Raw genomic sequence first — 22,346 nt, 5'->3', positions numbered from 1 at the left:
TGCAAAAGTACATATGATTCAAACCTCCTACCCACTCTCCCCGTGTCGTCTTCGCTGCGGTGATGCGAACGGTCCTAGATTCCTCGCCCGCTGCCGCAATACGTCGCCTCCGTTGCGCTGTGATCCCGCTCGCGACTTCCGACCGGGATGATAAATCGGTGCCCCGTTCTCGAACTTCCCTTGGAGCAGTCTCGAGCGAGTCGCCGTTTCCCTCAGTTAGGCCCCCCTCCTTAATGCTCCGGCGATCTCTTCGTTCGCGAGACTCTGTTATAAATCGATATATAAGTAGCCCCACGCCGCAAAACAAGATAAACACGCAGCGCGTAATCCAATTTACCGTCGAGCACGCGCAGCCGCGGAGTTCCGCACTAGCGCCGATCGCTCCCGCCGAGCCGCGCGAAAAAGGGGGGTAGGGTGCAACACTAGGACTTCCCGGGAGGTCACCCATCCCAGTACTACTCTAGCCCAAGCGCGCTTAACTGCGGAGTTCTGATGGGATCCGGTGCATTAACGCTGGTATGATCGCACCCGCAAAGATCCCGCCCCCTCCCCCTCTTCAAGGGAGGCCGCCGAGCCACGCGCAGGGCATGGGGCCCATCCGTGGCGCTCGATCCGAAGCGGCTCGGCGCAGGAGCTCGCCCTCTTCCCCGACTTGGCGGCGCCGCCCGCCCCGCGCGGAGCCAGCGAACCAGGGGAAGAACGGAGGGGGTAACAAAAAAAGAAAAGAAGAACGAGAGAGAGCGGGGCGAAAAAGGCGTAAGTTCCGCGGCCACCGACGACGCTGCGTGGAGCTCGCGCCGCCTTTCCGTGAACGACCCACGGGTTCCTCCAAAATTCGAGTTCCTGCAAAAGTACATATGATTCAAACCTCCTACCCACTCTCCCCGTGTCATCTTCGCTGCGGTGATGCGAACGGTCCTAGATTCATCGCCCGCTGCCGCAATACGTCGCCTCCGTTGCGCTGTGATCCCGCTCGCGACTTCCGACCGGGATGATAAATCGGTGCCCCGTTCTCGAACTTCCCTTGGAGCAGTCTCGAGCGAGTCGCCGTTTCCCTCAGTTAGGCCCCCCTCCTTAATGCTCCGGCGATCTCTTCGTTCGCGAGACTCCGTTATAAATCGATATATAAGTAGCCCCACGCCGCAAAACAAGATAAACACGCAGCGCGTAATCCAATTTACCGTCGAGCACGCGCAGCCGCGGAGTTCCGCACTAGCGCCGATCGCTCCCGCCGAGCCGCGCGAAAAGGGGGGTAGGGTGCAACACTAGGACTTCCCGGGAGGTCACCCATCCCAGTACTACTCTAGCCCAAGCGCGCTTAACTGCGGAGTTCTGATGGGATCCGATGCATTAACGCTGGTATGATCGCACCCGCAAAGATCCTGCCCCCTCCCCCTCTTCAAGGGAGGCCGCCGAGCCACGCCCAGGGCATGGGGCCCATCCATGGCCCTCGATCCGAAGCGGCTCGGCGAAGGAGCTCGCCCTCTTCCCCGACTTGGCGGCGCCGCCCGCCCCGCGCGGAGCCAGCGAACCAGGAGAAGAACGGAGGGGGTAACAAAAAAAGGAAAAGAAGAACGAGAGAGAGCGAGGCGAAAAAGGCGTAAGTTCCGCGGCCACCGACGACGCTGCGTGGAGCTCGCGCCGCCTTTCCGTGAACGACCCACGGGTTCCTCCAAAATTCGAGTTCCTGCAAAAGTACATATGATTCAAACCTCCTACCCACTCTCCCCGTGTCATCTTCGCTGCGGTGATGCGAACGGTCCTAGATTCATCGCCCGCTGCCGCAATACGTCGCCTCCGTTGCGCTGTGATCCCGCTCGCGACTTCCGACCGGGATGATAAATCGGTGCCCCGTTCTCGAACTTCCCTTGGAGCAGTCTCGAGCGAGTCGCCGTTTCCCTCAGTTAGGCCCCCCTCCTTAATGCTCCGGCGATCTCTTCGTTCGCGAGACTCCGTTATAAATCGATATATAAGTAGCCCCACGCCGCAAAACAAGATAAACACGCAGCGCGTAATCCAATTTACCGTCGAGCACGCGCAGCCGCGGAGTTCCGCACTAGCGCCGATCGCTCCCGCCGAGCCGCGCGAAAAGGGGGGTAGGGTGCAACACTAGGACTTCCCGGGAGGTCACCCATCCCAGTACTACTCTAGCCCAAGCGCGCTTAACTGCGGAGTTCTGATGGGATCCGGTGCATTAACGCTGGTATGATCGCACCCGCAAAGATCCCGCCCCCTCCCCCTCTTCAAGGGAGGCCGCCGAGCCACGCGCAGGGCATGGGGCCCATCCGTGGCCCTCGATCCGAAGCGGCTCGGCGAAGGAGCTCGCCCTCTTCCCCGACTTGGCGGCGCCGCCCGCCCCGCGCGGAGCCAGCGAACCAGGGGAAGAACGGAGGGGGTAACAAAAAAAGAAAAAGAAGAACGAGAGAGAGCGGGGCGAAAAAGGCGTAAGTTCCGCAGCCACCGACGACGCTGCGTGGAGCTCGCGCCGCCTTTCCGTGAACGACCCACGGGTTCCTCCAAAATTCGAGTTCCTGCAAAAGTACATATGATTCAAACCTCCTACCCACTCTCCCCGTGTCATCTTCGCTGCGGTGATGCGAACGGTCCTAGATTCATCGCCCGCTGCCGCAATACGTCGCCTCCGTTGCGCTGTGATCCCGCTCGCGACTTCCGACCGGGATGATAAATCGGTGCCCCGTTCTCGAACTTCCCTTGGAGCAGTCTCGAGCGAGTCGTCGTTTCCCTCAGTTAGGCCCCCCTCCTTAATGCTCCGGCAATCTCTTCGTTCGCGAGACTCCGTTATAAATCGATATATAAGTAGCCCCACGCCGCAAAACAAGATAAACACGCAGCGCGTAATCCAATTTACCGTCGAGCACGCGCAGCCGCGGAGTTCCGCACTAGCGCCGATCGCTCCCGCCGAGCCGCGCAAAAAGGGGGGTAGGGTGCAACACTAGGACTTCCGGGAGGTCACCCATCCCAGTACTACTCTAGCCCAAGCGCGCTTAACTGCGGAGTTCTGATGGGATCCGGTGCATTAACGCTGGTATGATCGCACCCGCAAAGATCCCGCCCCCTCCCCCTCTTCAAGGGAGGCCGCCGAGCCACGCGCAGGGCATGGGGCCCATCCGTGGCCCTCGATCCGAAGCGGCTCGGCGAAGGAGCTCGCCCTCTTCCCCGACTTGGCGGCGCCGCCCGCCCCGCGCGGAGCCAGCGAACCAGGGGAAGAACGGAGGGGGTAACAAAAAAAGAAAAAGAAGAACGAGAGAGAGCGGGGCGAAAAAGGCGTAAGTTCCGCAGCCACCGACGACGCTGCGTGGAGCTCGCGCCGCCTTTCCGTGAACGACCCACGGGTTCCTCCAAAATTCGAGTTCCTGCAAAAGTACATATGATTCAAACCTCCTACCCACTCTCCCCGTGTCATCTTCGCTGCGGTGATGCGAACGGTCCCAGATTCATCGCCCGCTGCCACAATACGTCGCCTCCGTTGCGCTGTGATCCCGCTCGCGACTTCCGACCGGGATGATAAATCGATGCCCCGTTCTCGAACTTCCCTTGGAGCAGTCTCGAGCGAGTCGCCGTTACCCTCAGTTAGGCCCCCCTCCTTAATGCTCCGGCGATCTCTTCGTTCGCGAGACTCCGTTATAAATCGATATATAAGTAGCCCCACGTCGCAAAACGAGATGAACACGCAGCGCGTAATCCAATTTACCGTCGAGCACGCGCAGCCGCGAAGTTCCGCACTAGCGCCGATCGCTCCCGCCGAGCCGCGCAGAAAGGGGGGTAGGGTGCAACACTAGGACTTCCCGGGAGGTCACCCATCCCAGTACTACTCTAGCCCAAGCGCGCTTAACTGCGGAGTTCTGATGGGATCCGGTGCATTAACGCTGGTATGATCGCACCCGCAAAGATCTTGCCCCCTCCCCCTCTTCAAGGGAGACCGCCGAGCCACGCGCAGGGCATGGGGCCCATCCGTGGCCCTCGATCCGAAGCGGCTCGGCGAAGGAGCTCGCCCTCTTCCCCGACTTGGCGGCGCCGCCCGCCCCGCGCGGAGCCAGCGAACCAGGGGAAGAACGGAGGGGGTAACAAAAAAAGAAAAAGAAGAACGAGAGAGAGCGGGGCGAAAAAGGCGTAAGTTCTGCAGCCACCGACGACGCTGCGTGGAGCTCGCGCCGCCTTTCCGTGAACGACCCACGGGTTCCTCCAAAATTCGAGTTCCTGCAAAAGTACATATGATTCAAACCTCCTACCCACTCTCCCCATGTCATCTTCGCTGCGGTGATGCGAACGGTCCCAGATTCATCGCCCGCTGCCGCAATACGTCGCCTCCGTTGCGCTGTGATCCCGCTCGCGACTCCCGACCGGGATGATAAATCGGTGCCCCGTTCTCGAACTTCCCTTGGAGCAGTCTCGAGCGAGTCGCCGTTTCCCTCAGTTAGGCCCCCCTCCTTAATACTCCGGCGATCTCTTCGTTCGCGAGACTCTGTTATAAATCGATATATAAGTAGCCCCACGCCGCAAAACAAGATAAACACGCAGCGCGTAATCCAATTTACCGTCGAGCACGCGCAGCCACGGAGTTCCGCACTAGCGCCGATCGCTCCCGCCGAGCCGCGCGAAAAGGGGGGTAGGGTGCAACACTAGGACTTCCCTGGAGGTCACCCATCCCAGTACTACTCTAGCCCAAGCGCGCTTAACTGCGGAGTTCAGATGGGATCCGGTGCATTAATGCTGGTATGATCGCACCCGCAAAGATCCAGCCCCCTCCCCCTTTTCAAGGGAGGCCGCCGAGCCACGCGCAGGGCATGGGGCCCATCCGTGGCGCTCGATCCGAAGCGGCTCGGCGCAGGAGCTCGCCCTCTTCCCCGACTTGGCGGCGCCGCCCGCCCCGCGCGGAGCTAGCGAACCAGGGGAAGAACGGAGGGGGTACCAAAAAAAGGAAAAGAAGAACGAGAGAGAGCGGGGCGAAAAAGTTGTAAGTTCCGCGGCCACCGAAGACGCTGCGTGCAGCTCGCGCCGCCTTTCCGTGAACGATCCACGGGTTCCTCCAAAGTTCCTGCAAAAGTACATATGATTCAAACCTCCTACCCACTCGAGCACGCGCAGCTGCGGAGTTCCGCACTAGCGCTGATCATCGCCCGGAGCCGCGCAAAACGCGCCTAGGTTGCGCTGTGATCCCGCTCGCGACTCCGACCGGGATGATAAATCGGTGCCCGTTCTCGAACTTCCCTTGGAGCAGTCTCGAGCGAGTCGCCGTTTCCCTCAGTTAGGCCCCCTCCTTAATACTCCGGCGATCTCTTCGTTCGCGAGACTCGTTATAAATCGATATATAAGTAGCCCCACGCCGCAAAACAAGATAAACACGCAGCGCGTAATCCAATTTACCGTCGAGCACGCTGCCACGGAGTTCCGCCTAGCGCCGATCGCCCGCCGAGCCGCGCGAAAAGGGGGGTAGGGTGCAACACTAGGACTTCCCTGGAGGTCACCCATCCCAGTACTACTCTAGCCCAAGCGACGCTCTGTGGAGCTCGCGCCGCCTTTCCGTGCATTAATGCTGGTTCCTCCAAAATTCAAGTTCCTGCAAAAGTACATATGATTCAAACCGCCTACCCACTCTCCCCGTGTCGTCTTCGCTGCGGTGATGCGAACGGCTCGGCGCAGGAGCTCGCCCTCTTCCCCGACTTGGCGGCGCCGCCCGCCCCGCGCGGAGCTAGCGAACCAGGGGAAGAACGGAGGGGGTACAAAAAAAGGAAAAGAAGAACGAGAGAGAGCGGGGCGAAAAAGTTGTAAGTTCCGCGGCCAACGAAGACGCTGCGTGCAGCTCCGCCGCCTTTCCGTGAAAGATCCATGTTCCTCCAAAGTTCCTGCAAAAGTACATATGATTCGTAATCCAACCCACTCGAGCACGCGCAGCCGCGGAGTTCCGCACTAGCGCCGATCGCTCCCGCCGAGCCGCGCAAAAAGGGGGGTAGGGTGCAACACTAGGACTTCCCGGGAGGTCAACCATCCCAGTACTACTCTAGCCCAAGTGCGCTTAACTGCGGAGTTCTGATGGGATCCGGTGCATTAACACTGGTATGATCGCACCCGCAAAGATCCCGCCCCCTCCCCCTCTTCAAGGGAGGCCGCCGAGCCACGCGCAGGGCATGGGGCCCATCCGTGGCGCTCGATCCGAAGCGGCTCGGCGAAGGAGCTCGCCCTCTTCCACGACTTGGCGGCGCCGCCCGCCCCGCGCGGAGCCAGCGAACCAGGGGAAGAACGCAGGGGGTAACAAAAAAAGCAAAAGAAGAACGAGAGAGAGCGGGGCGAAAAAGGCGTAAGTTTCGCAGCCACCGACGACGCTGCGTGGAGCTCGCGCCGCCTTTCCGTGAACGACCCACGGGTTCCTCCAAAATTCGAGTTCCTGCAAAAGTACATATGATTCAAACCTCCTACCCACTCTCCTCGTGTCATCTTCGCTGCGGTGATGCGAAAGGTCCCAGATTCATCGCCCGCTGCCGCAATACGTCGCCTCCGTTGCGCTGTGATCCCGCTCGCGACTTCCGACCGGGATGATAAATCGGTGCCCCGTTCTCGAACTTCCCTTGGAGCAGTCTTGAGCGAGTCTACGTTTTCCTCAGTTAGGCCCCCCTCCTTAATGCTCCGGCGATCTCTTCGTTCGCGAGACTCCGTTATAAATCGATATATAAGTAGCCCCACGCCGCAAAACAAGATAGACACGCAGCGCGTAATCCAATTTACCGTCGAGCACGCGCAGCCGCGGAGTTCCGCACTAGCGCCGATCGCTCCCGCCGAGCCGCGCAAAAAGGGGGGTAGGTTGCAACACTAGGACTTCCCGGGAGGTCACCCATCCCAGTACTACTCTAGCCCAAGCGCGCTTAACTGCGGAGTTCTGATGGGATCCGGTGCATTAACACTGGTATGATCGCACCCGCAAAGATCCCGCCCCCTCCCCCTCTTCAAGGGAGGCCGCCGAGCCACGCACAGGGCATGGGGCCCATTCGTGGCGCTCGATCCGAAGCGGCTCGGCGCAGGAGCTCGCCCTCTTCCCCGACTTGGCGGCGCCGCCCGCCCCGCGCGGAGCCAGCGAACCAGGGGAAGAACGGAGGGGGTAACAAAAAAAGAAAAAGAAGAACGAGAGAGAGCGGGGCGAAAAAGGCGTAAGTTTCGCGGCCACCGACGACGCTGCGTGGAGCTCGCGCCGCCTTTCCGTGAACGACCCACGGGTTCCTCCAAAATTCGAGTTCCTGCAAAAGTACATATGATTCAAACCTCCTACCCACTCTCCCCGTGTCATCTTCGCTGCGGTGATGCGAACGGTCCCAGATTCATCGCCCGCTGCCGCAATACGTCGCCTCCGTTGCGCTGTGATCCCGCTCGCGACTTCCGACCGGGATGATAAATCGGTGCCCCGTTCTCGAACTTCCCTTGGAGCAGTCTCGAGCGAGTCGCCGTTTCCCTCAGTTAGGCCCCCCTCCTTAATGCTCCGGCGATCTCTTCGTTCGCGAGACTCCGTTATAAATCGATATATAAGTAGCCCCACGCCGCAAAACAAGATAAACACGCAGCGCGTAATCCAATTTACCGTCGAGCACGCGCAGCCGCGGAGTTCCGCACTAGCGCCGATCGCTCCCGCCGAGCCGCGCAAAAAGGGGGGTAGGGTGCAACACTAGGACTTCCCGGGAGGTCACCCATCCCAGTACTACTCTAGCCCAAGCGCGCTTAACGGAGTTCTGATGGGATCCGGTGCATTAACCTGGTATGATCGCACCCGCAAAGATCCCGCCCCCTCCCCCTCTTCAAGGGAGGCCGCCGAGCCACGCGCAGGGCATGGGGCCCATCCGTGGCCCTCGATCCGAAGCGGCTCGGCGAAGGAGCTCGCCCTCTTCCCCGACTTGGCGGCGCCGCCCGCCCCGCGCGGAGCCAGCGAACCAGGGGAAGAACGGAGGGGGTAACAAAAAAAGAAAAAGAAGAACGAGAGAGAGCGGGGCGAAAAAGGCGTAAGTTTCGCAGCCACCGACGACGCTGCGTGGAGCTCGCGCCGCCTTTCCGTGAACGACCCACGGGTTCCTCCAAAATTCGAGTTCCTGCAAAAGTACATATGATTCAAACCTCCTACCCACTCTCCCCGTGTCATCTTCGCTGCGTGATGCGAACGGTCCTAGATTCCTCGCCCGCTGCCGCAATACGTCGCCTCCGTTGCGCTGTGATCCCGCTCGCGACTTCCGACCGGGATGATAAATCGGTGCCCCGTTCTCGAACTTCCCTTGGAGCAGTCTCGAGCGAGTCGCCGTTTCCCTCAGTTAGGCCCCCCTCCTTAATGCTCCGGCGATCTCTTCGTTCGCGAGACTCCGTTATAAATCGATATATAAGTAGCCCCACGCCGCAAAACAAGATAAACACGCAGTGCGTAATCCAATTTACCGTCGAGCACACGCAGCGGCGGAGTTCCGCACTAGCGCCGATCGCTCCCGCCGAGTCGCATGAAAAGGGGGGTAGGGTGCAACACTAGGACTTCCCGGGAGGTCACCCCCTCTTCAAGGGAGGCCGTCGAGCCACGCGCAGGGCATGGGGCCCATCCGTGGCCCTCGATCCGAAGCGGCTCGGCGAAGGAGCTCGCCCTCTTCCCCGACTTGGCGGCGCCGCCCACCCCGCGCGGAGCCAGCGAACCAGGGGAAGAACGGAGGGGGTAACAAAAAAAGAAAAAGAAGAACGAGAGAGAGCGGGGCGAAAAAGGCGTAAGTTCCGCAGCCACCGACGACGCTGCGTGGAGCTCGCGCGCCTTTCCGTGAACGACCCACGGGTTCCTCCAAAATTCGAGTTCCTGCAAAAGTACATATGATTCAAACCTCCTACCCACTCTCCCCGTGTCATCTTCGCTGCGGTGATGCGAACGGTCCTAGATTCCTCGCCCGCTGCCGCAATACGTTGCCTCCGTTGCGCTGTGATCCCGCTCGCGACTTCCGACCGGGATGATAAATCGGTGCCCCGTTCTCGAACTTCCCTTGGAGCAGTCTCGAGCGAGTCGCCGTTTCCCTCAGTTAGGCCCCCCTCCTTAATGCTCCGGCGATCTCTTCGTTCGCGAGACTTCGTTATAAATCGATATATAAGTAGCCCCACGCCGCAAAACAAGATAAACACGCAGCGCGTAATCCAATTTACCGTCGAGCACGCGCAGCCGCGGAGTTCCGCACTAGCGCCGATCGCTCCCGCCGAGCCGCGCGAAAAGGGGGGTAGGGTGCAACACTAGGACTTCCCGGGAGGTCACCCATCCCAGTACTACTCTAGCCCAAGCGCGCTTAACTGCGGAGTTCTGATGGGATCCGGTGCATTAACGCTGGTATGATCGCACCCGCAAGGGTCCTGCCCCCTCCCCCTCTTCAAGGGAGGCCGCCGAGCTACGCGCAGGGCATGGGGCCCATCCGTGGCCCTCGATCCGAAGCGGCTCGGCGAAGGAGCTCGCCCTCTACGCCGACTTGGCGGCGCAGCCCACCCCGCGCGGAGCCAGCGAACCAGGGGAAGAACGGAGGGGGTAACAAAAAAAGAAAAAGAAGAAAGAGAGAGAGCGGGGCCTTTCCGTGAAAGACCCACGGGTTCCTCCAAAATTCGAGTTCCTGCAAAAGTACATATGATTCAAACCTCCTACCCACTCTCCCCATGTCGTCTTCGCTGCGGTGATGCGAACGGTCCCAGATTCATCGCCCGCTGCCGCAATACGTCGCCTCCGTTGCGCTGTGATCCCGCTCGCGACTCCCGACCGGGATGATAAATCGGTGCCCCGTTCTCGAACTTCCCTTGGAGCAGTCTCGAGCGAGTCGCCGTTTCCCTTAATTAGGCCCCCCTCCTTAATGCTCTGGCGATCTCTTCGTTCGCGAGACTCTGTTATAAATCGATATATAAGTAGCCCCACGCCGCAAAACAAGATAAACACGCAGCGCGTAATCCAATTTACCGTCGAGCACGCGCTGCCACGGAGTTCCGCACTAGCGCCGATCGCTCCCGCCGAGCCGCGCGAAAAGGGGGGTAGGGTGCAACACTAGGACTTAACGTTGGTATGATCGCACCCGCAAAGATCCCGCACCCTCTCCCTCTTCAAGGGAGGCCGCCGAGCCACGCGCAGGGCATGGGGCCCATCCGTGGCGCTCGATCCGAAGCGGCTCGGCGCAGGAGCTCGCCCTCTTCCCCGACTTGGCGGCGCCGCCCGCCCCGCGCGGAGCCAGCGAACCAGGGGAAGAACGGAGGGGGTAACAAAAAAAGAAAAAGAAGAACGAGAGAGAGCGGGGCGAAAAAGGCGTAAGTTTCGCAGCCACCGACGACGCTGCGTGGAGCTCGCGCCGCCTTTCCGTGAACGACCCACGGGTTCCTCCAAAATTCGAGTTCCTGCAAAAGTACATATGATTCAATCCTCCTACCCACTCTCCCCGTGTCATCTTCGCTGCGGTGATGCGAACGGTCCTAGATTCATCGCCCGCTGCCGCAATACGTCGCCTCCGTTGCGCTGTGATCCCGCTCGCGACTTCCGACCGGGATGATAAATCGGTGCCCCGTTCTCGAACTTCCCTTGGAGCAGTCTCGAGCGAGTCGCCGTTTCCCTCAGTTAGGCCCCCCTCCTTAATGCTCCGGCGATCTCTTCGTTCGCGAGACTCCGTTATAAATCGATATATAAGTAGCCCCACGCCGCAAAACAAGATAAACACGCAGCGCGTAATCCAATTTACCGTCGAGCACGCGCAGCCGCGGAGTTCCGCACTAGCGCCGATCGCTCCCGCCGAGCCGCGCGAAAAGGGGGGTAGGGTGCAACACTAGGACTTCCCGGGAGGTCACCCATCCCAGTACTACTCCAGCCCAAGCGCGCTTAACTGCGGAGTTCTGATGGGATCCGGTGCATTAACGCTGGTATGATCGCACCCGCAAAGATCCGCCCCCTCCCCCTCTTCAAGGGAGGCCGCCGAGCCACGCGCAGGGCATGGGGCCCATCCGTGGCGCTCGGCGAAGGAGCTCGCCCTCTTCCCCGACTTGGCGGCGCCGCCCGCCCCGCGCGGAGCCAGCGAACCAGGGGAAGAACGGAGGGGGTAACAAAAAAAGAAAAAGAAGAACGAGAGAGAGCGGGGCGAAAAAGGCGTAAGTTCCGCAGCCACCGACGACGCTGCGTGGAGCTCGCGCCGCCTTTCCGTGAACGACCCACGGGTTCCTCCAAAATTCGAGTTCCTGCAAAAGTACATATGATTCAAACCTCCTACCCACTCTCCCCGTGTCGTCTTCGCTGCGGTGATGCGAACGGTCCCAGATTCATCGCCCGCTGCCGCAATACGTCGCCTCCGTTGCGCTGTGATCCCGCTCGCGACTCCCGACCGGGATGATAAATCGGTGCCCCGTTCTCGAACTTCCCTTGGAGCAGTCTCGAGCGAGTCGCCGTTTCCCTCAGTTAGGCCCCCCTCCTTAATGCTCCGGCGATCTCTTCGTTCGCGAGACTCCGTTATAAATCGATATATAAGTAGCCCCACGCCGCAAAACAAGATAAACACGCAGCGCGTAATCCAATTTACCGTCGAGCACGCGCAGCCGCGGAGTTCCGCACTAGCGCCGATCGCTCCCGCCGAGCCGCGCAAAAAGGGGGTAGGGTGCAACACTAGGACTTCCCGGGAGGTCACCCATCCCAGTACTACTCTAGCCCAAGCGCGCTTAACTGCGGAGTTCTGATGGGATCCGGTGCATTAACACTGGTATGATCGCACCCGCAAAGATCCCGCCCCCTCCCCCTCTTCAAGGGAGGCCGCCGAGCCACGCGCAGGGCATGGGGCCCATCCGTGGCGCTCGATCCGAAGCGGCTCGGCGCAAGAGCTCGCCCTCTTCCCGACTTGGCGGCGCCGCCCGCCCCGCGCGGAGCCAGCGAACCAGGGGAAGAACGGAGGGGGTAACAAAAAAAGAAAAAGAAGAACGAGAGAGAGCGGGGCGAAAAAGGCGTAAGTTTCGCGGCCACCGACGACGCTGCGTGGAGCTCGCGCCGCCTTTCCGTGAACGACCCACGGGTTCCTCCTACCCACTCTCCCCGTGTCATCTTCGCTGCGGTGATGCGAACGGTCCCAGATTCATCGCCCGCTGCCACAATACGTCGCCTCCGTTGCGCTGTGATCCCGCTCGCGACTTCCGACCGGGATGATAAATCGGTGCCCCGTTCTCGAACTTCCCTTGGAGCAGTCTCGAGCGAGTCGCCGTTACCCTCAGTTAGGCCCCCCTCCTTAATGCTCCGGCGATCTCTTCGTTCGCGAGACTCCGTTATAAATCGATATATAAGTAGCCCCACGCCGCAAAACTAGATAAACACGCAGCGCGTAACCCAATTTACCGTCGAGCACACGCAGCCGCGGAGTTCCGCACTAGCGCCGATCGCTCCCGCCGAGCCGCGCAAAAAGGGGGGTAGGGTGCAACACTAGGACTTCCCGGTAGGTCACCCATCCCAGTACTAGTCTAGCCCAAGCGCGCTTAACTGCGGAGTTCTGATGGGATCCGGTGCATTAACGCTGGTATGATCGCACCCGCAAGGATCCTGCCCCCTCCCCCTCTTCAAGGGAGGCCGCCGAGCCACGCGCAGGGCATGGGGCCCATCCGTGGCCCTCGATCCGAAGCGGCTCGGCGAAGGAGCTCGCCCTCTTCCCCGACTTGGCGGCGCCGCCCGCCCCGCGCGGAGCCAGCGAACCAGGGGAAGAACGGAGGGGGTAACAAAAAAAGAAAAAGAAGAACGAGAGAGAGCGAGGCGAAAAAGGCGTAAGTTCCGCAGCCACCGACGACGCTGCGTGGAGCTCGCGCCGCCTTTCCGTGAACGACCCACGGGTTCCTCCAAAATTCGAGTTCCTGCAAAAGTACATATGATTCAAACCTCCTACCCACTCTCCCCGTGTCATCTTCGCTGCGGTGATGCGAACGGTCCCAGATTCATCGCCCGCTGCCGCAATACGTCGCCTCCGTTGCGCTGTGATCCCGCTCGCGACTCCCGACCGGGATGATAAATCGGTGCCCCGTTCTCGAACTTCCCTTGGAGCAGTCTCGAGCGAGTCGTCGTTTCCCTCAGTTAGGCCCCCTCCTTAATGCTCCGGCGATCTCTTCGTTCGCGAGACTCCGTTATAAATCGATATATAAGTAGCCCCACGCCGCAAAACAAGATAAACACGCAGCGCGTAATCCAATTTACCGTCGAGCACGCGCAGCCGCGGAGTTCCGCACTAGCGCCGATCGCTCCCGCCGAGCCGCGCAAAAAGGGGGGTAGGGTGCAACACTAGGACTTCCCGGGAGGTCACCCATCCCAGTACTACTCTAGCCCAAGCGCGCTTAACTGCGGAGTTCTGATGGGATCCGGTGCATTAACGCTGGTATGATCGCACCCGCAAAGATCCCGCCCCCTCCCCCTCTTCAAGGGAGGCCGCCGAGCCACGCGCAGGGCATGGGGCCCATCCGTGGCGCTCGATCCGAAGCGGCTCGGCGCAGGAGCTCGCCCTCTTCCCCGACTTGGTGGCGCCGCCCGCCCCGCGCGGAGCCAGCGAACCAGGGGAAGAACGGAGGGGGTAACAATAAAAGCAAAAGAAGAACGAGAGAGAGCGGGGCGAAAAAGGCGTAAGTTCCGCGGCCACCGACGACGCTGCGTGGAGCTCGCGCCGCCTTTCCGTGAACGACCCACGGGTTTCTCCAAAATTCGAGTTCTTGCAAAAGTACATATGATTCAAACCTCCTACCCACTCTCCCCGTGTCATCTTCGCTGCGGTGATGCGAACGGTCCTAGATTCATCGCCCGCTGCCACAATATGTCGCCTCCGTTGCGCTGTGATCCCGCTCGCGACTTCCGACCGGGATGATAAATCGGTGCCCCGTTCTCGAACTTCCCTTGGAGCAGTCTCGAGCGAGTCGCCGTTACCCTCAGTTAGGCCCCCCTCCTTAATGCTCCGGCGATCTCTTCGTTCGCGAGACTCCGTTATAAATCGATATATAAGTAGCCCCACGCCGCAAAACAAGATAAACACGCAGCGCGTAATCCAATTTACCGTCGAGCACGCGCAGCCGCGGAGTTCCGCACTAGCGCCGATCGCTCCCGCCGAGCCGCGCAAAAAGGGGGGTAGGGTGCAACACTAGGACTTCCCGGGAGGTCACCCATCCCAGTACTACTCTAGCCCAAGCGCGCTTAACTACGGAGTTCTGATGGGATCCGGTGCATTAACGCTGGTATGATCGCACCCACAATGACCCTGCCCCCTCCCCCTCTTCAAGGGAGGCCGCCGAGCCACGCGCAGGGCATGGGGCCCATCCGTGGCCCTCGATCTGAAGCGGCTCGGCGAAGGAGCTCGCCCTCTTCCCCGACTTGGCGGCGCCGCCCGCCCCGCGCAGAGCCAGCGAACCAGGGGAAGAACGTAGGGGGTAACAAAAAAAGAAAAAGAAGAACGAGAGAGAGCGGGGCGAAAAAGGCGTAAGTTCCGCAGCCACCGACGACGCTGCGTGGAGCTCGCGCCGCCTTTCCGTGAACGACCCACGGGTTCCTCCAAAATTCGAGTTCCTGCAAAAGTACATATGATTCAAACCTCCTACCCACTCTCCCCGTGTCATCTTCGCTGCGGTGATGCGAACGGTCCTAGATTCATCGCCCGCTGCCGCAATACGTCGCCTCCGTTGCGCTGTGATCCCGCTCGCGACTTCCGACCGGGATGATAAATCGGTGCCCCGTTCTCGAACTTCCCTTGGAGCAGTCTCGAGCGAGTCGCTGTTTCCCTCAGTTAGGCCCCCCTCCTTAATGCTCCGGCGATCTCTTCGTTCGCGAGACTCCGTTATAAATCGATATATAAGTAGCCCCACGCCGCAAAACAAGATAAACACGCAGCGCGTAATCCAATTTACCGTCGAGCACGCGCAGCCGCGGAGTTCCGCACTAGCGCCGATCGCTCCCGCCGAGCCGCGCGAAAAGGGGGGTAGGGTGCAACACTAGGACTTCCCGGGAGGTCACCCATCCCAGTACTACTCTAGCCCAAGCGCGCTTAACTGCGGAGTTCTGATGGGATCCGGTGCATTAACGCTGGTATGATCGCACCCGCAAGGATCCTGCCCCCTCCCCCTCTTCAAGGGAGGCCGTCGAGCCACGCGCAGGGCATGGGGCCCATCAGTGGCGGTCGATCCGAAGCGGCTCGGCGCAGGAGCTCGCCCTCTTCCCCGACTTGGCGGCGCCGCACGCCCCGCGCGGAGCCAGCGAACCAGGGGAAGAACGGAGGGGGTAACAAAAAAAGGAAAAGATGAACGAGAGAGAGCGGTGCGAAAAAGGCGTAAGTTCCGCGGCCACCGACGACGCTGCGTGGAGCTCGCGCCGCCTTTCCGTGAACGACCCACGGGTTCCTCCAAAATTCGAGTTCCTGCAAAAGTACATATGATTCAAACCTCCTACCCACTCTCCCCGTGTTGTCTTCGCTGCGGTGATGCGAACGGTCCTAGATTCATCGCCCGCTGCCGCAATACGTCGCCTCCGTTGCGCTGTGATCCCGCTCGCGACTCCCGACCGGGATGATAAATCGGTGCCCCGTTCTCGAACTTCCCTTGGAGCAGTGTCGAGCGAGTCGCCGTTTCCCTCAGTTAGGCCCCCCTCCTTAATGCTCCGGCGATCTCTTCGTTCGCGAGACTCTGTTTATAACTCGTTATAAATCGATATATAAGTAGCCCCACGCCGCAAAACAAGATAAACACGCAGCGCGTAATCCAATTTACCGTCGAGCACGCGCAGCCGCGGAGTTCCGCACTAGCGCCGATCGCTCCCGCCGAGCCGCGCAAAAAGGTGGGGTAGGGTGCAACACTAGGACTTCCCGGGAGGTCAACCATTCCAGTACTACTCTAGCCCAAGCGCGCTTAACTGCGGAGTTTTGATGGTATCCGGTGCATTAACGTTGGTATGATCGCACCCGCAAAGATCTCGCCCCCTCCCCCTCTTCAAGGGAGACCGCCGAGCCACGCACAGGGCATGGTGCCCATCCGTGGCGCTCGATCCGAAGCGGCTCGGCGCAGGAGCTCGCCCTCTTCCCCGACTTGGCGGCGCCGCCCGCCCTGCGCGGAGCCAGCGAACCAGGGGAAGAACGGAGGGGGTAACAAAAAAAGGAAAAGAAGAACGAGAGAGAGCGGGGCGAAAAAGGCGTAAGTTCCGCGGCCACCGACGACGCTGCGTGGAGCTCGCGCCGCCTTTCCGTGAACGACCCACGGGTTCCTCCAAAATTCGAGTTCCTGCAAAAGTACATATGATTCAAACCTCCTACCCACTCTCCCCGTGTCATCTTCGCTGCGGTGATGCGAACGGTCCTAGATTCATCGCCCGCTGCCGCAATACGTCGCCTCCGTTGCGTTGTGATCCCGCTCGCGACTTCCGACCGGGATGATAAATCGGTGCCCCGTTCTCGAACTTCCCTTGGAGCAGTCTCGAGCGAGTCGCCGTTTCCCTCAGTTAGGCCCCCCTCCTTAATGCTCCGGCGATCTCTTCGTTCGCGAGACTCCGTTATAAATCGATATATAAGTAGCCCCACGCCGCAAAACAAGATAAACACGCAGCGCGTAATCCAATTTACAGTCGAGCACGCGCAGCCGCGGAGTTCCGCACCCTAAAGGATCCTGCCCCCTCCCCCTCTTCAAGGGAGGCCGCCGAGCCACGCGCAGGGCATGGGGCCCATCCGTGGCCCTCGATCCGAAGCGGCTCGGCGAAGGAGCTCGCCCTCTTCCCCGACTTGGCGGCGCCGCCCGCCCCGCACGGAGCCAGCGAACCAGGGGAAGAACGGAGGGGGTAACAAAAAAAGAAAAAGAAGAACGAGAGAGAGCGGGGCGAAAAAGGCGTAAGTTCCGCAGCCACCGACGACGCTGCGTGGAGCTCGCGCCGCCTTTCCGTGAACGACCCACGGGTTCCTCCAAAATTCGAGTTCCTGCAAAAGTACATATGATTCAAACCTCCTACCCACTCTCCCCGTGTCATCTTCGCTGCGGTGATGCGAACGGTCCCAGATTCATCGCCCGCTGCCGCAATACGTCGCCTCCGTTGCGCTGTGATCCCGCTCGCGACTTCCGACCGGGATGATAAATCGGTGCCCCGTTCTCGAACTTCCCTTGGAGCAGTCTTGAGCGAGTCGTCGTTTCCGTCAGTTAGGCCCCCCTCCTTAATGCTCCGGCGATCTCTTCGTTCGCGAGACTCCGTTATAAATCGATGTATAAGTAGCCCCACGCCGCAAAACAAGATAAACACGCAGCGCGTAATCCAATTTACCGTCGAGCACGCGCAACCGCGGAGTTCCGCACTAGCGCCGATCGCTCCCGCCGAGCCGCACAAAAAGGGGGGAGGTTGCAACACTAGGACTTCCCGGGAGGTCACCCATCCCAGTACTACTCTAGCCCAAGCGCGCTTAACTGCGGAGTTCTGATGGGATCCGGTGCATTAACGCTGGTATGATCGCACCCGCAAAGATCTCGCCCCCTCCCCCTCTTCAAGGGAGACCGCCGAGCCACGCGCAGGGCATGGGGCCCATCCGTGGCGCTCGATCCGAAGCGGCTCGGCGCAGGAGCTCGCCCTCTTCCCCGACTTGGCGGCGCCGCCCGCCCCGCGCGGAGCCAGAGAACCAGGGGAAGAACGGAGGGGGTAACAAAAAAAGAAAAAGAAGAACGAGAGAGAGCGGGACAAGAAAGGCGTAAGTTCTGCGGCCACCGACGACGCTGCGTGGAGCTCGCGCTGCCTTTCCGTGAACGACCCACGGGTTCCTCCAAAATTCGAGTTCCTGCAAAAGTACATATGATTCAAACCTCCTACCCACTCTCCCCGTGTCGTCTTCGCTGCGGTGATGCGAACGGTCCTAGATTCCTCGCCCGCTGCCGCAATACGTCGCCTCCGTTGCGCTGTGATCCCGCTCGCGACTTCCGACCGGGATGATAAATCGGTGCCCCGTTCTCGAACTTCCCTTGGAGCAGTCTCGACCGAGTCGCCGTTTCCCTCAGTTAGGCCCCCCTCCTTAATGCTCCGGCGATCTCTTCGTTCGCGAGACTCCGTTATAAATCGATATATAAGTAGCCCCACGCCGCAAAACAAGATAAACACGCAGCGCGTAATCCAATTTACCGTCGAGCACGCGCAGCCGCGGAGTTCCGCACTAGCGCCGATCGCTCCCGCCGAGCCGCGCGAAAAGGGGGGTAGGGTGCAACACTAGGACTTCCCGGGAGGTCACCCATCCCAGTACTACTCTAGCCCAAGCGCGCTTAACTGCGGAGTTCTGATGGGATCCGGTGCATTAATGCTGGTATGATCGCACCCGCAAAGATCCCGCCCCCTCCCCCTCTTCAAGGGAGGCCGCCGAGCCACGCGCAGGGCATGGGGCCCATCCGTGGCGCTCGATCCGAAGCGGCTCGGCGCAGGAGCTCGCCCTCTTCCCCGACTTGGCGGCGCCGCCCGCCCCGCGCGGAGCCAGCGAACCAGGGGAAGAACGGAGGGGGTAACAAAAAAAGGAAAAGAAGAACGAGAGAGAGCGAGGCAAAAAAGGCGTAAGTTCCGCGGCCACCGACGACGCTGCGTGGAGCTCGCGTCGCCTTTCCGTGAACGACCCACGGGTTCCTCCAAAATTCGAGTTCCTGCAAAAGTACATATGATTCAAACCTCCTACCCACTCTCCCCGTGCCATCTTCGCTGCGGTGATGCGAACGGTCCTAGATTCCTCGCCCGCTGCCGCAATACGTCGCCTCCATTGCGCTGTGATCCCGCTCGCGACTTTCGACCGGGATGATAAATCGGTGCCCCGTTCTCGAACTTCCCTTGGAGCAGTCTCGAGCGAGTCGCCGTTTCCCTCAGTTAGGCCCCCCTCCTTAATGCTCCGGCGATCTCTTCGTTCGCGAGACTCTGTTATAAATCGATATATAAGTAGCCCCACGCCGCAAAACAAGATAAACACGCAGCGCGTAATCCAATTTACCGTCGAGCACGCGCTGCCACGGAGTTCCGCACTAGCGCCGATCGCTCCCGCCGAGCCGCGCGAAAAGGGGGGTAGGGTGCAACACTAGGACTTCCCGGGAGGTCACCCATCCCAGTACTACTCTAGCCCAAGCGCGCTTAACTGCGGAGTTCAGATGGGATCCGGTGCATTAATGCTGGTATGATCGCACCCGCAAAGATCCCGCCCCCTCCCCCTCTTCAAGGGAGGCCGCCGAGCCACGCGCAGGGCATGGGGCCCATCCGTGGCGCTCGATCCGAAGCGGCTCGGCGCAGGAGCTCGCCCTCTTCCCCGACTTGGCGGCGCCGCCCGCCCCGCGCGGAGCCAGCGAACCAGGGGAAGAACGGAGGGGGTACCAAAAAAATGAAAAGAAGAACGAGAGAGAGCGGGGCGAAAAAGTTGTAAGTTCCGCGGCCACCGATGACGCTGCGTGCAGCTCGCGCCGCCTTTCCGTGAACGATCCACGGGTTCCTCCAAAATTCGAGTTCCTGCAAAAGTACATATGATTCAAACCTCCTACCCACTCTCCCCGTGCCATCTTCGCTGCGGTGATGCGAACGGTCCTAGATTCATCGCCCGCTGCGGCAATACGTCGCCTCCGTTGCGCTGTGATCCAGCTCGCGACTTCCGACCGGGATGATAAATCGGTGCCCCGTTCTCGAACTTCCCTTGGAGCAGTCTCGAGCGAGTCGCCGTTTCCCTCAGTTAGGCCCCCCTCCTTAATGCTCCGACGATCTCTTCGTTCGCGAGACTCCGTTATAAATCGATATATAAGTAGCCCCACGCCGCAAAACAGGATAAACACGCAGCGCGTAATCCAATTTACCGTCGAGCACGCGCAGCCGTGGAGTTCCGCACTAGCGCCGATCGCTCCCGCCGAGCCGCGCGAAAAGGGGGGTAGGGTGCAACACTAGGACTTCCCGGGAGGTCACCCATCCCAGTACTACTCTAGCCCAAGCGCGCTTAACTGCGGAGTTCTGATGGGATCCGATGCATTAACGCTGGTATGATCGCACCCGCAAAGATCCTGCCCCCTCCCCCACTTCAAGGGATGCCGCCGAGCCACGCCCAGGGCATGGGGCCCATCCATGGCCCTCGATCCGAAGCGGCTCGGCGAAGGAGCTCGCCCTCTTCCCCGACTTGGCGGCGCCGCCCGCCCCGCGCGGAGCCAGCGAACCAGGGAAGAACGGAGGGGGTAACAAAAAAGGAAAAGAAGAACGAGAGAGAGCGGGGCGAAAAAGGCGTAAGTTCCGCGGCCACCGACGACGCTGCGTGGAGCTCGCGCCGCCTTTCCGTGAACGACCCACGGGTTCCTCCAAAATTCGAGTTCATGCAAAAGTACATATGATTCAAACCTCCTACCCACTCTCCCCGTGCCATCTTCGCTACGGTGATGCAAACGGTCCTAGATTCCTCGCCCGCTGCCGCAATACGTCGCCTCCGTTGCGCTGTGATCCCGCTCGCGACTTCCGACCGGGATGATAAATCGGTGCCCCGTTCTCGAACTTCCCTTGGAGCAGTCTCGAGCGAGTTGCCGTTTCCCTCAGTTAGGCCCCCCTCCTTAATGCTCCGGTGATCTCTTCGTTCGCGAGACTCCGTTATAAATCGATATATAAGTAGCCCCACGACGCAAAACAAGATAAACACGCAGCGCGTAATCCAATTTACCGTCGAGCACGCGCAGCCGCGGAGTTCCGCACTAGCGCCGATCGCTCCCGCCGAGCCGCGCGAAAAGGGGGGTAGGGTGCAACACTAGGACTTCCCTGGAGGTCACCCATCCCAGTACTACTCTAGCCCAAGCGCGCTTAACTGCGGAGTTCTGATGGGATCCGGTGCATTAATGCTGGTATGATCGCACCCGCAAAGATCCTGCCCCCTCCCCCTCTTCAAGGGAGGCCGCCGAGCCACGCGCAGGGCATGGGGCCCATCCGTGGCCCTCGATCCGAAGCGGCTCGGCGCAGGAGCTCGCCCTCTTCCCCGACTTGGCGGCGCCGCCCGCCCCGCGCGGAGCCAGCGAACCAGGGGAAGAACGGAGGGGGTAACAAAAAAAGGAAAAGAAGAACGAGAGAGAGCGGGCGAAAAAGGCGTAAGTTCCGCGGCCACCGACGACGCTGCGTGGAGCTCGCGCCGCCTTTCCGTGAACGACCCACGGGTTCCTCCAAAATTCGAGTTCCTGCAAAAGTACATATGATTCAAACCTCCTACCCACTCTCCCCGTGTCATCTTCGCTGCGGTGATGCGAACGGTCCTAGATTCATCGCCCGTTGCCGCAATACGTCGCCTCCGTTGCGCTGTGATCCCGCTCGCGACTTCCGACCGGGATGATAAATCGGTGCCCCGTTCTCGAACTTCCCTTGGAGCAGTCTCGAGCGAGTCGCCGTTTCCCTCAGTTAGGCCCCCCTCCTTAATGCTCCGGCGATCTCTTCGTTCGCGAGACTTCGTTATAAATCGATATATAAGTAGCCCCACGCCGCAAAACAAGATAAACACGCAGCGCGTAATCCAATTTACCGTCGAGCACGCGCAGCCGCGGAGTTCCGCACTAGCGCCGATCGCTCCCGCCGAGCCGCGCAAAAGGGGGTAGGGTGCAACACTAGGACTTCCCGGGAGGTCACCCATCCCAGTACTACTCTAGCCCAAGCGCGCTTAACTGCGGAGTTCTGATGGGATCCGGTGCATTAACGCTGGTATGATCGCACCCGCAAAGATCCCGCCCCTCCCCCTCTTCAAGGGAGGCCGCCGAGCCACGCGCAGGGCATGGGGCCCATCCGTGGCGCTCGATCCGAAGCGGCTCGGCGCAGGAACTCGCCCTCTTCCCCGACTTGGCGGCGCCGCCCGCCCCTCGCGGAGCCAGCGAACCAGGGGAAGAACGGAGGGGGTAACAAAAAAAGAAAAAGAAGAACGGGAGAGAGCGGGGCGAAAAAGGCGTAAGTTCCGCAGCCACCGACGACGCTGCGTGGAGCTCGCGCCGCCTTACCGTGAACGACCCACGGGTTCCTCCAAAATTCGAGTTCCTGCAAAAGTGTATATGATTCAAACCTCCTACCCACTCTCCCCGTGTCATCTTCGCTGCGGTAATGCGAACGGTCCTAGATTCATCGCCCGCTGCCACAATACGTCGCCTCCGTTGCGTTGTGATCCCGCTCGCGACTTCCGACCGGGATGATAAATCGGTGCCCCGTTCTCGAACTTCCCTTGGAGCAGTCTCGAGCGAGTCGCCGCAGTTAGGGCCCCCTCCTTAATGCTCCAGCGATCTCTTCGTTCGCGAGATTCCGTTATAAATCGATATATAAGTAGCCCCATGCCGCAAAACAAGATAAACACGCTGCGCGTAATCCAATTTACCGTCGAGCACGCGCAGCCGCGGAGTTCCGCACT

The 22,346-nt window shown here is 60.4% G+C and overlaps 21 non-coding genes and 2 pseudogenes across 21 annotated transcripts; all 23 read right to left on the bottom strand.

Moving 5' to 3' along the window:
* Nucleotides 1–411: 411 nt before the first annotated feature.
* LOC149215822 (5S ribosomal RNA) lies at nucleotides 412–530 on the bottom strand. The gene has a single exon (XR_016251458.1). It is a non-coding gene; the product is annotated as a 5S ribosomal RNA (ribosomal RNA).
* A 724-nt stretch (nucleotides 531–1,254) lies between these two features.
* Nucleotides 1,255–1,373, bottom strand: LOC149215821 (5S ribosomal RNA). Its single transcript, XR_016251593.1, has one exon. It is a non-coding gene; the product is annotated as a 5S ribosomal RNA (ribosomal RNA).
* Nucleotides 1,374–2,098: 725 nt separating this feature from the next.
* LOC149215820 (5S ribosomal RNA) lies at nucleotides 2,099–2,217 on the bottom strand. Its single transcript, XR_016251457.1, has one exon. It is a non-coding gene; the product is annotated as a 5S ribosomal RNA (ribosomal RNA).
* Nucleotides 2,218–2,942: 725 nt separating this feature from the next.
* Nucleotides 2,943–3,060, bottom strand: LOC149215819 (5S ribosomal RNA). Its single transcript, XR_016251605.1, has one exon. It is a non-coding gene; the product is annotated as a 5S ribosomal RNA (ribosomal RNA).
* A 725-nt stretch (nucleotides 3,061–3,785) lies between these two features.
* LOC149215818 (5S ribosomal RNA) lies at nucleotides 3,786–3,904 on the bottom strand. The gene has a single exon (XR_016251456.1). It is a non-coding gene; the product is annotated as a 5S ribosomal RNA (ribosomal RNA).
* Nucleotides 3,905–4,629: 725 nt separating this feature from the next.
* Nucleotides 4,630–4,748, bottom strand: LOC149215817 (5S ribosomal RNA). The gene has a single exon (XR_016251607.1). It is a non-coding gene; the product is annotated as a 5S ribosomal RNA (ribosomal RNA).
* Nucleotides 4,749–5,970: 1,222 nt separating this feature from the next.
* LOC149215816 (5S ribosomal RNA) lies at nucleotides 5,971–6,089 on the bottom strand. The gene has a single exon (XR_016251584.1). It is a non-coding gene; the product is annotated as a 5S ribosomal RNA (ribosomal RNA).
* A 725-nt stretch (nucleotides 6,090–6,814) lies between these two features.
* Nucleotides 6,815–6,933, bottom strand: LOC149215815 (5S ribosomal RNA). The gene has a single exon (XR_016251671.1). It is a non-coding gene; the product is annotated as a 5S ribosomal RNA (ribosomal RNA).
* Nucleotides 6,934–7,658: 725 nt separating this feature from the next.
* Nucleotides 7,659–7,773, bottom strand: LOC149215814 (5S ribosomal RNA; annotated as a pseudogene).
* Nucleotides 7,774–9,235: 1,462 nt separating this feature from the next.
* LOC149215813 (5S ribosomal RNA) lies at nucleotides 9,236–9,354 on the bottom strand. Its single transcript, XR_016251455.1, has one exon. It is a non-coding gene; the product is annotated as a 5S ribosomal RNA (ribosomal RNA).
* A 1,437-nt stretch (nucleotides 9,355–10,791) lies between these two features.
* On the bottom strand, nucleotides 10,792–10,910 carry LOC149215812 (5S ribosomal RNA). Its single transcript, XR_016251314.1, has one exon. It is a non-coding gene; the product is annotated as a 5S ribosomal RNA (ribosomal RNA).
* A 708-nt stretch (nucleotides 10,911–11,618) lies between these two features.
* LOC149215811 (5S ribosomal RNA) lies at nucleotides 11,619–11,737 on the bottom strand. Its single transcript, XR_016251578.1, has one exon. It is a non-coding gene; the product is annotated as a 5S ribosomal RNA (ribosomal RNA).
* Nucleotides 11,738–12,419: 682 nt separating this feature from the next.
* Nucleotides 12,420–12,538, bottom strand: LOC149215810 (5S ribosomal RNA). The gene has a single exon (XR_016251599.1). It is a non-coding gene; the product is annotated as a 5S ribosomal RNA (ribosomal RNA).
* A 724-nt stretch (nucleotides 12,539–13,262) lies between these two features.
* On the bottom strand, nucleotides 13,263–13,381 carry LOC149215809 (5S ribosomal RNA). The gene has a single exon (XR_016251454.1). It is a non-coding gene; the product is annotated as a 5S ribosomal RNA (ribosomal RNA).
* A 725-nt stretch (nucleotides 13,382–14,106) lies between these two features.
* On the bottom strand, nucleotides 14,107–14,225 carry LOC149215808 (5S ribosomal RNA). Its single transcript, XR_016251572.1, has one exon. It is a non-coding gene; the product is annotated as a 5S ribosomal RNA (ribosomal RNA).
* A 725-nt stretch (nucleotides 14,226–14,950) lies between these two features.
* Nucleotides 14,951–15,069, bottom strand: LOC149215807 (5S ribosomal RNA). The gene has a single exon (XR_016251453.1). It is a non-coding gene; the product is annotated as a 5S ribosomal RNA (ribosomal RNA).
* A 737-nt stretch (nucleotides 15,070–15,806) lies between these two features.
* Nucleotides 15,807–15,925, bottom strand: LOC149215806 (5S ribosomal RNA; annotated as a pseudogene).
* A 1,410-nt stretch (nucleotides 15,926–17,335) lies between these two features.
* On the bottom strand, nucleotides 17,336–17,454 carry LOC149215805 (5S ribosomal RNA). Its single transcript, XR_016251585.1, has one exon. It is a non-coding gene; the product is annotated as a 5S ribosomal RNA (ribosomal RNA).
* Nucleotides 17,455–18,179: 725 nt separating this feature from the next.
* On the bottom strand, nucleotides 18,180–18,298 carry LOC149215804 (5S ribosomal RNA). The gene has a single exon (XR_016251595.1). It is a non-coding gene; the product is annotated as a 5S ribosomal RNA (ribosomal RNA).
* A 725-nt stretch (nucleotides 18,299–19,023) lies between these two features.
* On the bottom strand, nucleotides 19,024–19,142 carry LOC149215803 (5S ribosomal RNA). Its single transcript, XR_016251590.1, has one exon. It is a non-coding gene; the product is annotated as a 5S ribosomal RNA (ribosomal RNA).
* Nucleotides 19,143–19,867: 725 nt separating this feature from the next.
* Nucleotides 19,868–19,986, bottom strand: LOC149215802 (5S ribosomal RNA). The gene has a single exon (XR_016251592.1). It is a non-coding gene; the product is annotated as a 5S ribosomal RNA (ribosomal RNA).
* Nucleotides 19,987–20,709: 723 nt separating this feature from the next.
* On the bottom strand, nucleotides 20,710–20,828 carry LOC149215801 (5S ribosomal RNA). Its single transcript, XR_016251634.1, has one exon. It is a non-coding gene; the product is annotated as a 5S ribosomal RNA (ribosomal RNA).
* A 722-nt stretch (nucleotides 20,829–21,550) lies between these two features.
* Nucleotides 21,551–21,669, bottom strand: LOC149215800 (5S ribosomal RNA). Its single transcript, XR_016251451.1, has one exon. It is a non-coding gene; the product is annotated as a 5S ribosomal RNA (ribosomal RNA).
* Between the last annotated feature and the right edge of the window lie 677 nt (nucleotides 21,670–22,346).

This window comes from Pinus tabuliformis, chromosome 1_1 (assembly GCF_031772625.1).
Source record: "Pinus tabuliformis cultivar Carrire ecotype Pingquan chromosome 1_1, CPIR1, whole genome shotgun sequence".
Taxonomy (NCBI): Eukaryota; Viridiplantae; Streptophyta; class Pinopsida; order Pinales; family Pinaceae; genus Pinus; species Pinus tabuliformis.
The sequence above is the reverse complement of the archived record's forward strand: the minus strand, read 5'-3'. Positions and strand labels throughout refer to the sequence as shown.